We start from the raw sequence: 12,406 nt of genomic DNA on the forward strand, positions 1-12,406 counted from the left end.
ATATCATCAGCCTTATGTGGCCTGCACAATAAAATATGTATTTAGAAACCTAACTGGTAATTTAAAATACCACATGTTATGTATATTACATGAGGATAAGTTAACATTCCTAGGAGAGCCTTAGTTTACCAAGTTTTGTATATGTATGTCTTAAATTAATAACATTGTACTATTAGAAGTTTCCGATCTACAGTTATAGTCACCCAATTCTTTTCCCCCTTCCTATCTGTTCATGGATTCACCACTATAAAACTGAGTACAAAGGATTGGAAATGTGTTGAGATGATAGGTTTTATGCATTATAATATTAGCCTCAGCATTTTTTCTAGGATATTGCTCTGCTATTTTATGATACTGTGGTAACTCTACATCTGTTAAAACAACAACAACAAATTAGATTGGAAGCCATACCACTAGTGTATCAAGATGCAAAGCTTCCCTTCTTGATTTCTAAGTAAAACATTTATGAACTTATTTAAATAATAATGAGGTGGAATCCTCACAGTGCCATTGTTTAAGAATTATGCCACATACGTAATACTAGAGGGACTCCTCATTTTAGGAGACCTAAGTTTCCAGCTGAGAACCAGATTCCATGTCACACAGACCAATCCGGGTTATTCAACTGCAGGACACACTGACATAGATGCATCTAGCTTTTGATTTATAAAAGTGTTTGTTACACAAAACCTTTTGATGTGCAACCTTACATGAAAGTGGGTATATAAACATATACACATATATACTCTACCATTAATATTTCAATACTTAGGGGATTTTTCCAAATCTGATGATATCAGAATTAATTTATGATATCATTTCTAACATATAGGCAGTATATTTATAGTCTCACTCACATAAATATGCATATGTAAACTAAATTAAATTGGTAGAGAAATGTTTATTTTTGGAAAGCTTTGAATTAGAAATGTTTTCATTTTTAGGTTCTGAAGATGTGTTGAGTGCTCAATGAGGTGCATGGTATTGGAGACAATAAAAGTCACAATTTTTATGGGATTAGGATTGAAACTCTTGGCTATTTTTTTTTCTGGCCAACTTCAGTTATAGCCAACATAAATATGCCTACTGTTTTGTGATCCTTGTTTCTCTTCTCTACAATGAATGATCAGGACATAAAAGGTTATATGTATTCACTTTTAAAAATATAATGTATACCATATGATTGGAGAAGGTCAAAAAATAGGATGCTCTTTTTATAGGTCTCAGTTGCATTTTTTGGAAATATTCAAATATGCAAGAGCTGCCATGTGTGTTGGCTCACATCTGTAACGTCAACACTTTTGAAGTCTGCGGCAAGAGGATCACTTCAGACCATGAATTCAAGACTGTTGTGAGCTATGATAGAGCCACTGCACTCCAGCCAGGGTGACCAAGTGAAACCTTGATTCAAGGCTGCTGTGAGCTGTGATAGAGATACTGCACTCCAGCCAGGCTGACATACTGAGACCCTGATTCAAGGCTGCTGTGAGCTATGATAGAGACACTGCACTCCAGTACGGGTGATAGAGTGAGACCGTGTTTCTAAAAATACATTTATGTGTATATACATTTGTGTGTATATCCATACACACACGAATGAGCATTTATTAAATACTGTTGCTGTCTCTGCACATTACTCATGATTCTGAGTGAGGGCAGAAATGCAAAAGAAGCAATCCAGTCTTTAGATGACATTTTATTTGGAAATTAAATTGTATAAATTACTGATTAAAATTTAAATTAACAAAAACCAGACTGGCTCTTTCTTCATCCAAAAAATTTAGAACCATAAATATCCCAGTATCTGCGAAGCACTGGTGCAGTGTCAGTATGTCGTAAGTTACTGAAAAGCCAAGTACCCCATGTATACTTAGTAAATCCTGCTATTTAAAAATATTTTCTATAAAGATAATGAAGTACTGTTGTAATATTTGACACACTGCTATATAAATGGATTGATATGTAAAAAGATGCCCTTTAAAATGTTCAAAATTTGGTAAGGATCTTTAAGTATAATCCTCTATACCACTGAACTTCTTAGATATTAAGTTTTAATGCCACCATGAAAACATTAGTGTAAAAGAGGCTTCTGTGGCAACTAGGCTCACAGTCATTTTAGATGGAGTATTAGTTTACTGATGCTGTTGTAATAAGTTACCACACATTTAGTGATTTAAAACAATGAAAAGATATTATAATTTAAAAAATAGTCAGAAATCTCTAATAGGATGGCAGGGCTGAGTTCCTTCTGAAAGTTCTATAGGACGATCTTCTTCCTTTCCTTTTCCAGCTTCAGGAGGTTTCCTGCATTCCTAAAGGCTGGCAGTTGTGGCATCATCATATCTGAGTGTCTCTTTCTATGACCTGTTCCCATCTTCCAGTCTCCTTCTCTCCATCTGGTTCCATCATTGCATTGCCTTTTTTAACTCTCACTCTCTTGCCTCCCTCTCAGAAGGACACTTGTGATTACACAGAACTCACCCAGATAATCTAGAATAATCTTCCCTTCTCATAATCCTTAATATACTGGCAAAGCAAAATAGCATATTCACAGGATCCGGGGATTATATTAGGTAATGTATTCACATATTCTGGGAATTAGGATGTGGATATTTTGGGGGAACTATTAATTCAGCCTACCACAGATAGAAAATGATGTTCAAAAATAAAGCCCAAAAAGAAGGGCAGAGGAGATGGATTAATGCTGGGTGTCTATTTTTGGAATTCTTCATCTCATTTATGGTATTCTTATTTCTAAGTTGAAAATTCTGAATTACAGAATTAGAAATTAGGTACATTGAAGAAGTTCCTCAATCTTGGCAAAACCATGTAAATCTAAGAGGATTAACTGAGAAGAAATTATGACTTGCTGTGAATATCATTAAAACAGAGAATTAATGTTTTTGGAAGTCTCATAATTTTGGCTCTCTCCTCATAGAGCTAAATGATTATTTTCAAAAGAAAAAAGATAAAATAATGATTCTCATGTGATTATAAAATGAATATGTGTCAAAGATTTGAATTAACTCATTATTAATGAGGAAACTGGAGGGTTGTTGTCCAACTCAGTTGAGAACGCAAAAGAACCACAAATTTACACGAAGTAAAAGAACATTAAATAAATTACAAATGAGTGTGGAACTAGTTTTGTAAACTGAATAGAAGGAAGTCAATTGAACATCCACTAGAAAGAGTACATTTACCTATCTATAAACAATAATTATGTGCATTGCTCTTAGTTACAATTTACAGAACTTAAAATAGCACAAAGCCAATAAAATTTGAGAATCAGATGACTTGGATGAGTGTGCTTTAAGCAATAAATGGTTTTTCATTATAGACAATCTATTATTTTATTTCTTATCTTTTCTCTATTCCAAATGTCCTTATCAAACTAAAGTTCATTTTACTTCTTTTTGTAGATTCATGCACAGTAAAACTCTGTTAGCAGCATCTAATTTATTCTTTACTCCTAGCATCATCAAAATTGATACAGGGGCATTATTATTATTTTTAGGTAGACAACTTCATAGTTAAACAGAATTGGTAAACTCATACTTCCGTTAAAAAGAAAATTTGCTTTATACTATAATTAAGAAGTTTGGCAATTGCTTAGCTTGCCTTGCCTTTTTTGGCCATAAAAACAGTTTAGGGAATAAATAATAAATAATAATAATTTACCTCCCTATTTTTGTATAGGGAAACAAATCATTCTAAAGAAGACATGTTCTAATAATGCTCATACTTTAATAAATATGATCATGAGAAGCATACTTCTCCCTCAGTTTCCAGAAGACAGAATATGTCTCTGGGCCTCTTTGGAGAGACAATGAGGGGTGAGACTATGTCTGTACTCTTCGCTGCTAGAACCCACACACTGAGAAAGAGTTGTTGAAGCTGCTCAACAAATATTTGTTGAATGGGGAAAATTTCTGGACACTGGCATTTTATTTTAAGAAATCTATATCAATGTCACTTTAGATTGTTCAAAACTAATTTAGGATTTTTTATGATGGAATTATAACGACACATTCCATTGTATACTGTAATTTGGGTTTTACACAGTTTTAAGTGGTTTATTAGTTTACTATTGCTATATATAAAACAAACTATCACAAATTTAGCAGGTTAAAACAACAGCTGCTTATTGATTGGCTCATAGTTTGGGGGGTCGGGAATTTGGAAAGTTGATGTGTTTTCTGCTCAGGTACTCACAAGGCTGAAATCGGGTGTTGACCTGCTGCGTTCTCAGCTGCAGCACAAGGTCCTCTTCCGAGCAGATTCAGATTGGTGAAAGAACCCAGTTCCTCTCTAGCTGCTGGCTGCAGGTCACTCTCACGGCCTCACATGGCCTCCTGCATCCTCAAACCAGCCTTGGAAACTCTCTGGGGCTTGAAGTCCTCTCAGGCTTTGTATCTCTTTCACCAGCAGGAACCAATATGCTTCTTTGTTTTTTGTTTGTTTGTTTTTTGAGGCGGAGTCTCACTCTGTCGCCCAGGCTGGAGTGCGGTGGCGCCATCTCGGCTCACTGCAAGCTCCGCCTCCCGGGTTCCCGCCATTCTCCTGCCTCAGCCTCCCGAGTAGCCGGGACTACAGGCGCCGCCACCTCGCCCGGTTAATATTTTGTATTTTTAGTAGAGACGGGGTTTCACCCTGTTAGCCAGGATGGTCTCGATCTCCTGACCTCGTGATCCGCCCGCCTCGGCCTCCCAAAGTGCTGGGATTACAGGCATGAGCCACCGCACACGGCGCTTCTTATTTTAAAGGCCTAACTTGATCAGATCAACACACCGGGGTAATCTCCATTTCTTCAAGTTTACTGTGCTGTGTAACAGAACTTAGGTATGTGGTGGGAGCGGCTACCCCATCATACTTACAGTTCCAACCCACAGGCAAGGAGAGTGAATTATACAGCGCATATACACCAGAGGGTGGGAATCTTGTGGGATATCTTTAAATCTTCCTGTTGCTGGTAGCTTAATACATTTCAAACATCTTAAATAGCTTTTATAATTTTGGTAATTATTATCATCCATTGCTGTTAAAGATATTTTTTGCGTGATCACTTTTTTCCAAACAGTATAGGAAATTTAGTGATCCATCTTGGATGAGATTAGAGAATATTATTCTAAGTGAAGTAACTCAGGAATGGAAAAACCAAACATCATGTTCTCACTGATATGCAGGATCTAAGCTATGAGGATGCAAAGGCAGAAAAAATGTACAATGGCCTTTGGGGACTTAGGGGGAAGAGCGGGAGGGGGACGAGTGATAAAAGACTCTAAATAGGGTGCAGTGTGTACTGCTTAGGTGATGGGTGCACCAAAATCTCACCAATCACCACTAAACAACTTACTCGTGTAACCAAATACCACCTGCACCCCAATAACCTATGGAAAAATGAAAATAAAAACTTAAAAAAATTAAAAGAGAAATTGTATTTCTGACTTCAGCAAAAAAGAGACTGTTTTAGGAACAATAGTTGGAAAATAAAATTTCTTCATTTATTTCCAACCTCAATTTTTAAAAATCTCAATTTGAGGGTATTGAAATATTGTTTGACAGAATTTTCTACATTGTTCATAGTACCTTATAACTTAAAATGTTTTCGTAATTACACTTCTGTTTTAAATGTGTACATCTGATCCAAGCTCACCTCCTTACTTACATTTTTGCCAGCTTCCTCATGTATAAATGAGAATCCTAAACTGTATGATATCATAATTATATATACATACTGGTAGCGAAATAGGATAGTGCTCATGCACAAACCATACGAATCTTGCCTTGCTTTTCAAACACTTGTGAATATCTTATTGTGAAATGGCACAATACATAGCTTCTCTGAATACTTAAGCTACTATATTTCTTCATCCCCCCAATCTATCATCAAGTGTATAATTTTTTGTTCTAATTAAAATGTAAATTTAATTGGTAACAGAGTGAAGAAAATCCACTCTAAAGTAATGCCTCATCAATTGGCAAAATATGTCAAGCAGTATAATTTTCAAACCATGATTGCAAAATTACATTGTTGAAGTCTGAGAACAAGTAAAATATAGTTTCTGTAAGATGCATGGGAATTATAATTGTAAATGTTAATTCATCAGCAAACTGACTCGATAATTTGTAAATGAAACACAGGGATGTTTAGGGGATTTGACAGTGCAATATTGTCATTTACATATCTTTGTTGTTAATGTGGGAAATATTGAAATATCTTGACAGGCCGAATATGGTATAATGTAAGATAAAGACACTGATGGAAAACAGGAGGGAATTGTCTGTCTTCTGTACTTTTATTGCAACAGAGTTTAAAATCATATCTATTTTTGCCAACTGCCAGTTCTGTGTCTCAAATGCTTAGAAAAAGTCGCATTATATTATCTTTAAATATCAGCCATCTTAGGTGACTGTTATCTTTAAATACTTCCCTTTTTCTTAGGTCATATAGGCACTTTCGGTTAACATTTTATATTTTGATACAGCTTTATTTTGGCATTTAGCATGGTTCAAAAATTACACAGGTGTCAAAGCAATGAATTTCTGGAGGCTATTTTTTTCCTTTTCTTTTTGTTAAGAGCCTGGGTAACATCAACAGGAAAAAGAATTACAGTGAAGCATAAACTGGAAGTGCAGTTTTTGTTCTTTATAGATAGCTGGCAGTAGTTCTCTTAATTTACTATTGTAATAAAACAAAAATGACAATGCTTTTCCTAAAAAGGGAAAACATATTTTCTAATAGTGGATAGGCCAAAGTGGTAATATTTTTAATCACAAATCCCACTTAAACAGCATGATCCCAGATAAATGTATTGGAGTATTTTACTGTGTGAGTTATTGTCTAAACTCTCAGTTGCCTACTGTAGTGAGAGCAGATGGTTTGAGTTTATATCTTTTGTGCTTCTCGGTTATTGATGTGGATTATATGAGAAGATAATTGGCAGGGTTTTGCATATAATTGATATAAAATGCTGTTTAGGATCTTCTCTGGTTGGTCAAGCTTCTAGGACATCTAGGAAAACAATCTTCTGGATTACATATTAAAAGATATAACTTTCAATCATCTACATGCAATCAGCAAAGTGCTGTAATGCTTTGTAATTTTTTGTGCATTTAAGAAAAATAGGCTTGGTCTTATAAAAAATGTTGAATCAGAGCTGAAAAATCACTAATTTAAAAAATGTGCTTATTTCCTTTGGGTTTTCCTACACTTCTGTGTAGGAAATAGGTAAAAATATAAATCCAACTGAAAGAGATACAAAGAAAGTGGTATATTTTAAAGCTATGTTTGTGGCACCCTGAAATATCTTTCTTTAACACAGGTTATTATACACAGGCTATTATAATGATTTCACATATATCATCATCTATCTTGAGGCTTGGAAAACACTGGTAGAAATTTGAATAACGATAGTCCTCATAACAACAACCAGAATTGACACTGCAACACTTAATTAAATAGGTGACATGTGTATTTGGTTATCTCCTCTTTTCCAGGATCTCCACTAATTCCCTCAATTATTCAACTCAAGTGTATTCCACACATAACACACTGTGATCATCCTATCTCACAAATTTCAAAATTCTGTGTGACACCTGACTGGGAATTTCACCTCCCTTATTCTTCTGCCTATTTTCTAATACCATGTTAGATTTAGAAGCATTGAATAAAAGGGGTGTTGACTCTAGACAGATATTTGACAGATTTTAAATGTGCAGGTTTCAGGAAATTCAAATACACATACACACACACATACACACGCTGGTGAGTGGATAGATACTCTGATCCCAGTGGCACAATTTCTTTAAACGAATATGCTTGATTAATTTTGAAAGGCCAGAAAATTAAATTCAGAAAGATTGACAGAAATAAATATGTGTTCACTAAACAAGTCATGACAAGCTGACTTAACATTCAATTACTATGATTACTATAATAGTGTAGGTCAACTTTAGCCAAATTTTTTAAGTGCCTTATAATACCATTATAGCTAATACTGAAAAAATATGCCATATATATGTTCTAGCTAGGAATATTTATACCTTTCATCAATCATACTCAAAATATGATGATTATTAATGTGTCAATTAGTAACAGACCACAGAATTTTACCTTTGAAGCTGCATTACCAAAATGCATCTTAATGACTTGTACTCTTATTGTATATATTTTCTGCTTTTCCCAGAAATATGTATTTATTCTGCCTTTTCTTCCATGTTCAGTTTCTAATCTCCCTATATTCTTTCCTGTGGTCAAGCCTTGTTTAAAGTAAATAAGTTAACTGAATTTAAAAAATTATATTATCCATAAGTTACTTTCTATATCTCTTCTTCCTTTAGGTTCCAAAGGTCTCTGAAGAATATAGGCTTCCTTTATTGGCTTTTAAAAGGTATTTATAGCTCTTCAATTCCTTTCCGTGTGCTTCCAACCAGAATCTCTACAGTGTAATCTTCTTAATGTCTAGTATTAAATAAACAAATCCTTGGGCATACAAAGAAGTGGAAAATTGGAACACAAAGTCTAAAAACATGTAGCTAATGGAATTAAAGCAAATGATCTGGATGGTAGTTTAACAGAAAAGAATTTTCTCCATATGCACTGATTTAATATAATAGTAAGGCAACAGAAAAATATAGTTCTCACTCTTGTGGATGCTCCAGGTTAGACAGCTCCACTGGGAAACTCCCTTCTAGGACGATATCCAGAGATCCAAGGTCCTGTCATTTTTCTTTAGCACCTTTACCAGAAACTAGAAAATGAAGCAGTGAAGATCATGTGTGGAAGTCAGATACTGATTTTTCTCATTTCCATAAAACTCTCGATTATCCAGAAATCAGTAACACGACCAAGTATAACTACCAGGAAGCTGGAAAATGTCTGCTGGTGGAGTGTTTGGGAAGAATAGAAATAAGCTTTCTGAGCATCCAACTAATTCCTGGGATACTCTTCAGCCTCTCCTATGGATCCTTCTCTTTTTATTAAATATAAGATAAAGATTTTTCCGAATTCATGTCCGCGGACTTCTCTTCTCTTTTTACAGTCTTTCTTAGAAAGCTCATTCCTACTTCTGTCTTCAAATAGCACATCTATACAGATAATGTAGATATGTTTAAAATTTACACTGGATAACTTTGAACATACCTGGAAGAATAGAAAGTAGTATAGTTTGCTTATTTTAACAGGACAAAATTAATCAGTTCACAAAATCTTGTGTAGATAAATTAAAATTCATATGCATTGATGAGCATGATTTCTCTCAAAGCAGAAATCCTGCCATTCTCTTGTGTCTACTTTTGAGCCCTGTCTGATCTTTTCTCCATTTTCTGTCTGATCTTTTCTTCAACTGTAGATCTGACCTCTTTGCCTGGAAACCTTGCAGGGAACTCAAGATCAGTGTGTTCAGAATTAAATTCCACTCTTCCACAAACCTGTTCCCTGCACTTTGCTTCATAAACAAACTAATGACAAACTCCTCTAATTCAAACTAAAAATATAAACTTATATCCACTCTTTTCTTCTCTATGGTTCACTAAAATTAAAGTCACTATAATGCCAAATGTAATGTGATATCTTAAGGTTTCCTTATACGTTTTACTTCTCCACCTTTTAGTGTATTGAAACTTGCAACTCATTTTTACAAATTTAGAATTCTGAATTTATTTGTGAAATCCTAAATGCTTACATATATATTGAAAAGAAAATTAGGTGTTAAAACTAATGTTTTTACGTGAAGTTTTTAATTGATTACAAATCAATTGTAACCGAAGGATATTGCCTCATTGTTATTCAAGATACAGTTCCATTTTCAAATAAAGGAAATAATTGAATTGAACTCTGTACTTTTTACCTATGATGGAAAGGAAGTTGACAGGCTGAAGTAGGGTCAGGAAAGGATCACCAAAAGCCACAAAGCTGAAAAATAAAGTAGTAGCCTAAGGAGTACCAGAAGAAGCCCACATTATTTAACATGGCAAGAGAAGACAGGTATTTGTGATAGTTCTCTTTAAATATCTAAGAGCTGTGTTTTGCCAAAAAGAACATGTTTATTATGTGTACCGGAAAGCATAACTAGAATATACAGTTATAAAATACTAGGAAGTTGTAAGTTTAATCTGCTTTAAGAAAGAATTTTCCAACAGAGGCATTTATAAATGAAATGCAGGTTTTACATTCTTCGTCTGCAACGGAAACAATTCCCAGTATAGAACATGAATTAGAATAATGTATAAAGTCTCCTCTAAACTACAGTTCTATGATTATGTGCATCTATACCAATTTAATAATGGACAAAGTGTATGAAGAAATATTTGAAAATAAGTACAGTTACTGTTTCACACTAGTGACTAGAAGGGCCCTAGGAAACCACATTACTAGGTGTTTAGCATGTAACTCTGTCTTCAATGGAGGATGCAGAGAGCAAATAGTACATTTCAGAGTTTGAGGACATTGTCCTATGTATTCTAATTTTCAGTAGAAGAACACTAAAGTAATAGTGGACAACTAATATATAGATTTTTAGGAAGAGAATTTAATGCATTTTAGTTCTAGGACTGATTGAAAGAAACCAGATCTGTAAAAGGACACGTTTGCCCTACTCGAAGATACAGTTAAGTAATCTTTATTCAGGAAGAGTATTTTAATGGTGTGGGACTTTATCTGAGAAACACATGTTATTTTCTACATGTTCTGTGAACAAGGGTTTAAAATGGAGAGTTTTACTATTTCACATTTTACACATGTGTAAGAATATAACATTGATCATTCTTGGCTATTTTCCACAAAACTCATTTTATACTATATCTGCTGATGAAAATATCTATCAATATTAATATGTACATTTCAAGTAACTTCCTCTAGATAACAATCATTAGATTCATTGCATAAAATTATCCTAGGAAATATTCTGTACTGTCTCAATCTGAGAAACTAAAACGTAACATGTATTTTGGAAAATTTTAAATTAATGCTCTAAAGACTTGAGGAGTATATCCAGTTTACCTGTAAGTTGATGTTAGATATAGATTAACATTTACTGCTGAAAATTAATTTATTCCTATTATGCATAGTAAATCCATTAAATATTTATATGCACATTTATAACATTTGTATCATTAAATTTTACTATACAATTTTGAGATTTACTATCCTGTGTATAAGGTAAAATCATAGGTAAGAGTATCTTATATAATGAATTTTCAATGCATTAGTTATCTATACTCTTAGATAAGTGCAAGAGGATTTCAACTTATACCAGAGTTTAAATTAATGGTAGTATAATTTATATTTCCAGAATAGTGCTTAAATAGTTCTTGAAAAGCAAACAATATGTTTTCCAAATAACAGATTTAATAAAAAAATTTTAATTTATGAATATCTATTGTAATGTTGCCATATATTGTATATGTGGCAGATATATATATATACATTTTATATTTGCAAGTTTTCTCTATTAATCTATTTTTCTTACCTTTTACTTTAATGTCAGCATTTTTATTATTTCAATGTAATTTTCAAAATTATACCCCAAATTGTATATATCCACAGTTCATGTGTGTACATATATGTGTGCATGTTTATGTAACCATATATACATATGAATACACACTAGCATAAAACATAATTTCAAGATAATTATTAAAATGGAAGTGAAAAACATAACTACATAACTTTAATGTTGATGCTAGCAGGTGCCTCTAAATACTATCATCTCCCTGGGAAGCCAGAGTAACGTAGAGGTTAAGACACATTTGAGTACTTTAGTTCATCTTAGTATTGGATATAACACAGGCCAGCCTGTCTTTTGTGCTCTGTCCTTTATCCTGATAGATTTAATATCAAAAGTTAAGCAAAATGTTGTATACTTTACCTTCCCTCTCTCATAATGTATAAAACTTTCAAGATCTTTATTGATATCATAATAAAATATTTTTCCAACATGGTCATTCTTTCTTATTCAGCTACTCCACATTATAAGCTATAATATTAAATTGAAATCTGAAATCTTTATAACAGTGTCAGACACATACCCAACATCTTTCCTTTCTTCCCATGTCCATTTCTGAATCCAATGATAAGTTTGTCAAAATATTCTGTGACCATCTCCTGTAACTCTCTCACCTTCTACTTCCAAACTCTTCCCCTTCTCTAAGACCTCACTTGGTGAGTTCCATGTTTCACACTTTTTCTTAAATCTACTTTCAGTTGCTGAATGTTACGGAGGGTGAGATTCGTTACTGGCATTGTTGTAGAGTTTAGGAGGAAGACTTGAGAGAATCTCTCAGAGATAAAACTGAAAGTTCCCCTATACTCAAAGGATTTTATAGAACCAGGAATTCAGGAAGGTGATTGAGTTTGTAAACTAGAGAATGAGATAAAATCTGGTCACTCTCTGGGTCCAATCAG

This window comes from Mandrillus leucophaeus, unplaced genomic scaffold (assembly GCF_000951045.1).
Source record: "Mandrillus leucophaeus isolate KB7577 unplaced genomic scaffold, Mleu.le_1.0 Scaffold287, whole genome shotgun sequence".
In the NCBI taxonomy this organism is placed as follows: Eukaryota; Metazoa; Chordata; class Mammalia; order Primates; family Cercopithecidae; genus Mandrillus; species Mandrillus leucophaeus.